This window comes from Thermobia domestica, chromosome 5, assembly GCF_964235325.1.
Source record: "Thermobia domestica chromosome 5, izTheDome1.hap1.1, whole genome shotgun sequence".
In the NCBI taxonomy this organism is placed as follows: domain Eukaryota; kingdom Metazoa; phylum Arthropoda; class Insecta; order Zygentoma; family Lepismatidae; genus Thermobia; species Thermobia domestica.
The window spans coordinates 62,213,672-62,219,571 of record NC_137458.1 but is presented as its reverse complement, the minus strand read 5'-3'; positions in this window follow the sequence as shown (position 1 = coordinate 62,219,571).

The window sequence follows — 5,900 nt, the reverse complement described above, 5'->3', positions numbered from 1 at the left end:
CTTTCAGTCTACGTTCTTCCCTCCGAGTCAGCGACCGTGTTTCGCAACCATGCAGAACAATGGGCATGATTATTGTTTTATATATTTTAAGCTTCAATTTCGTCGACAGAATTCTCGACAAAAGATTTTGAACTGAATAATAACACGAATTCCCTTATTTTAGTCGACATTTAATTTCTTCGTGACTATGGCTTGCGTCTGATAATATTGATCCTATATATTTGCAAGTATCCACTTTATCAAAAGTATTGTTTGACATTTTAACACATCCATAATTTGCCGTATTACGATCCCGACGAATTTCCATGTATTTAGTTTTCTCTGCATTTACTTCTAAACCCATGTCCCTGCAAGCGAGCGATTTCTACTTCTATTGGGTTAGGTTCTGTAATATACCGTTCTGTGGTGTGTATTTCCCTTTCTCCACGCACATTATTTTTCGTCTGCGTTTAAGGAAAATCGTCAAAGAAATCTTTTCATCTATTTAAAATGCTATCTGTATCAGTGAGATTTGTACCCTCAGCTTTCTTTAATATATAAGCACGAGGTTGATAGCCTTTCTTAAATTCGTTGATACCATTATACATATATCCAATGTTTTTATTTTTACGATTATCTTCAAGTACGTTAATTTTAGCTTTCAAGAAATCGCGTTTCTTTGCTCTAAAAGTTTTGGAAGTTCCCCGGATGATGTCTACGAAATTTTGTGTAGTTATTTCATTCGGATTTTGTAGCTAACTTAATTGTTCCTGTTTTGACTTCTCTATGATTTGTTCCTACGTATTTCCGCGTGTTCCAGTTTTTCTTTTGCTGAAATTTTAATGCTATCTCTAGTTTCAATCCAAGTATCCTCAACACTGGTGCACTCCGAATCTTCTAAAACTGAGAATGTATTCGAAACTTGAATCTAGTATTATTCTCTTACCTGGCTGTGTTCTAATTTCTTTAAATTAAATCTCTCTGTTTTCAGACATTGAATATTTCCTTTATTTGACGAAAATCTCTCTTTTACTATCGCTGCTACCAGGTAGTGATCAGTGTTACAATCACTCCCTCTAAACGACTAAACATCTATTATGCTAAATTGTCTTCTTCTATCCACTAAAACGTGATCAATTTGATTATGTGTCTTTCCGTCTCGTGAGGTCCAAGTGTATTTATGAACGTCATGATGTGTGAATTTTGTATTCTTCACGATATAGTTTTTGGACGTTCCAAAATTCACGAGTCTAACACCATTGTCATTACTTTCCTTATGCAGACTTTCGTTCCCTATAATCGGTTTGAAAATGTCCTCTCGTCCTACCTTCGCATTGAAATCCTCTAATAGAATTTTCATATGGTATCGACCACCGACCTTTAAGAGTAATAAAAAAGGTCTATCAGTAACAAATTCAACCCGTTTAATTGCTGGTATTATTCGTTTGTGAACGAAAAACCCTGTTCGTATTGGTGATTTTTATTTCCTTCCTCGTAAAAGAACGAGAAATTTCCGGAATTCACAGTTCCATTACCTTCCCAGATAACTTCCTGAACTCCTACTAGGTCCATCTTATATTTCTCTAACTCACTCATTACGGGTTTTAACGCACCTGCCCTATAAAGGCTTCTAATATTCCATGTTCCAAATCTCATGTCCATTTTCTTTTGCTGAGGTCGTGCCAAGTTATCAGTCCCGGTCCGAAGCTTCTGTGAATGTTTCTGAACGAGATCCACTTTTTACGGGATAAGGTTGTTAGCCTCACCCAAACTCCCAAGCTGGAGGACCACTCCTTGTCGTCTGTCCGCAACTGCTTCTTCAGTATATTCGCAGCTAACCTCTATATCTAGAGGCCTTCTCCTCGATCCGCAACTGAGGACGCGCCGTGCCGTGGTGACAGGAACCCACATTACACGGTGGATTTGATTGTAGTCGTCGCTTATTATATACATTGCGGCAGTTAGAAAACGATACTGATTTTTTTCTTTTTTACTGCGAAGCTAATTTTGGAATGGACATTTCTCATAGTTGTGAATCTTTAGAATGACCTTGAAAACACATGTAAAAAATTTGCAGCTGGATTGGTCGTCAATGTAGCGCATGACACAGTTAAATATAGAATAGTGTCCTGACACCTAAGCACCATTTTAATAGAAGAAAGAGTGAAAATCAAGTTCTGTGAGAGCTTAAGGATAACTCAAACGGAAACATTTGAGATACTGGAAAAAGTTTATCATCACTTATTAGTCTCGTCACCGTACTTGTGAAATACTTGCAGCTAAGATAAGGAGTACCGAGGTCCAAGCAGATCTGTCAGAATAATTCAAATGGTTGACTAAGTTTGAGGTACCCTTTTGAATGACTGAAATGTAAGTTTCAGATATTACCTAAGTATGCACTGAATTTGATATTCGCTGATTGTTCCATTGCTGAAACTTTGACGGGGTATCACAATACCAGTTCGTACTTAGCCACATCATGTGCTACACTGACGACTGGCCTAGATGGAGATATATGCAGATACGAGTATTCCCGAGCTCACACGAAACAAACTTGTACACCAAAAGTTACGTCGAGCAAAAGCTATCAGTAGCGTTTTTTTAATTGTTGCACTGTTTAGTTAGTTAAGATTTACTTCATTCCACCATTATAAAGAGTCCTCAGGGTTAAAACCGAGGGGAGATGCAAGAGGACGCCGTTTCTCCACTTCCAAAAATATATATGGTGTCCCTCCACTTCGTAAAAATTACAATGGGCAAAAATAGGCACGGTTAACCGCATGACGTCATGTGTCTCCCCTACCTTTTCAGATCCACTTTTACTCCTGGTCCATACTGTAATTTTCTAGCGAATTCCGCTGTACCGGAAGTTTGAAAGCCATTGGTTAGAGCCTTAACCAGAATAGAGCAACAAACTAAGGCAAATTGTGTAAAAACTAATATTATTAGTTTGTTTCTACGTAGATGTCCATTTTAGATTTGTGAAATATCTCCGCAATAAATTACAGAAACTAAGGCTACATATACATGTACATTAAGTGTGACTATATGTCAGAATTTAGTCAGAATAACTTTTGAGAGACTCTATAATTTAGTCAAAAATACAGAGAAATAGTATTTGCAATGCAACGTATATTTTCTGGACTAAATAATCAGAATGAGCATCACTTTTGTTCTTTCTATATAAAAATGATAAACAAAAAAATCTTCTTTGGTACGTGTTAATATTTGACTTGAAATTCACGCATTGACGAAAAGAAATAATACGTATTCATATAGTTTCTTATATTCGTGTGTTTCGTGTTATTAGGTCGTTAGTGTTAATGAGTAAGTCTGTGTGTATAAATGAGAAAGAAGTAATCTTCGTCAATTATTTTCAATGTTTGATACATACTAAGATAAACACGCAAGAAGCAACAAACAAATTATATTGTAGCAAAAGGGAAATAGGAATAAAATATTAGTTAGAACAGCTATAGTTACCAGCAAGCCAAAATTATCAACTTATTCACTTGAAAGGGGGAGTACTGTTTTGTATTGTATCAATATTTTAGGTTGCAAATTAAACTGTCGGAATATGTTCACACAGAGAAAAATCCGTTCTCTGGACAGCGGTATATTCTACAAATGTACGGTATCCTCTTCCTTACTATAGAAATCAGTACGAAGCATACGTTATCCGTATACTACATAGGCACTGCCTTTAGATGTTACATCATGCCGTTGCAAGATGTCTGACATCTAACAGCTTTCTGTATATCACATGCATATACTTATGTTACCTTCGTCAGCTATATGTTATATACGTCCATTTGTATGTGAGATCCTGACCGCCTACATTGTTTCATACGGAAAGTACGTATAGATGGAACACTTATACAGAAAGTATTATAAAACATGCGTTTTCAGTTATACGTATACTGTACGTTGTCCAAAAACTACAGGAATTACGCATGTAACCTATCATTTTAAGTACGCCACCTACAATATTTCTTCTCAGTGCACGTGTGAAGAATATGTTATATGATTAGAAATAGTGGGTCATATTTGGAGAAAATTCTTTCTTCCAGACAGAATGGGCGTAAGGGAAAATTTGCTTCCAGTAGTATACATAATAATGTTTTAATATTCTAATAGATCCCTACTAATATAGATTGTGCATAGAAGTATGATTTGTTTAATAATTCAATAATAAAACACATGTTTACTCAATTGCATATCTAACTTTCTTGATTTGTCGATTTTGAATTTAGCGTCCTTTTCAGCAGCGAAGCTACATGAGACATGGACCTACAGCCTAACGTGAAATCCGAACCTCATGATCTCCATTGGGAATGGAATCCGGTCTCCCAGTCAAAGGCTCGTACGCTAACCGCTTAGCTAAGAGAGAGCTCCAACTTTCCAGATTACCAAAAAAAAAAAAAAAGTATCACCCAAACAGGTATCAGCTTTTTAGTTGTACTAATAGAAGTTCCGTGCAAGCGATGAAATTGAATACAAAAAAAAAAGTGTCACATGTCATTATCGGATCCTAGCAAATGATCACCATCTTTAATTAATAGTATTCCCATAACTTACTTAAAAACTTTCTTTTAGTCTGTGGGGTACTCAGAGCACCTCAAATCCATTTCTTTGTCAATGTTGTATTGTTGATACGGTGAGAGCCCAAGGGAACATCCTGCTGAACTGACAACGCATATACCAGTTTTATTTAAGCGGTGTCGCATAGCAATTTGCTACACAAAATCAAAGAATTGCTATGTAAACGAAAAATTGCATCGCAAAATGGGATGCATCTAGCCAGACCGTCAGTTATTACCGAAATGAAAACTAATTCTTGCGTGGCTATAGGCCTAGCGCACTTCGTTGCAGAAGACCCAGTTTGATTCACATTGGGGGCTCACGCTGTTTGTATCCCACACTAAAGTTCTCGTCTCCTATAGTCTTGATATTGAACGGGATGCTAACGACCAAATGAACCAAGAAAAAAATTTAGTGAGTTATTTTTACAAGGGAACGTCATATAATAGTTTCTGGTTCATGATAAAAGGGGTCGTCTTTTCATCTCATATAGTTGTGATAAATCTCCTATCAAGAATCTGACGTTTCATTCTAAGTGCCTCGTTTGTTCTTAATAATACACAACCAATCTATGGGGTTGCGGTGGCTCAGTGGTTCAACTCTGGTGTATGGGGTCCTTGCTTCGATCCCAGCTCGCGCCAAGTGAGCTTTGTGACTGACAAACACCATGTGTGTAGGTTTCTCGGGGTTCTCCCGTTTCCCCCCACTTTCCACCCATTTTATTCATTCTCATCATTACTGCCTCTTTTAGACTAGCCAGCATAACCGTGAGACATAAATTTTAAATATTTCATTTCATTTTTATAACCACTCTATTATAAATTACACTAATATTAGTGGAGATTGACAGGAGATCTGACCACGAAGAAACCATGTGTACTTCGACATTCTATAGCATATTAAAAAAAGTCTCCGCAATGGGCTTTCGAAATGCAGGTCTTTACTTTTCGGAATTTACTTTTTGTAAGTACCGGTAGCGAAAACACGGGAATTTAGTCGTATTACTATTTCTGCTTTTCTATTGTTTCGAGTTCCGGGACAAGGAGTTCATACATGATATCTGAACACTTATAACGTATTTAAAATATCGATGCAGAAATATACTCTTACTACGTCTTCTTAACCTTTAATGAAGTTTAAAAGGAAACTAGTGTTTGGTTTACAACTGTTTTCCTTTCTTTTCTTTTCTTGCCTTTTTTTTAAAAGGAAAAGGATATACTCGATCCAGATATCATTTGGATGAGTGGTAAAAGTGAGGGGGAACGCGGGGGACGCCATCCCCCACCTCCAAAAATATGTAGAACATCTCCAAAGTTCCTAAAAAATTACAATGGGCAAAG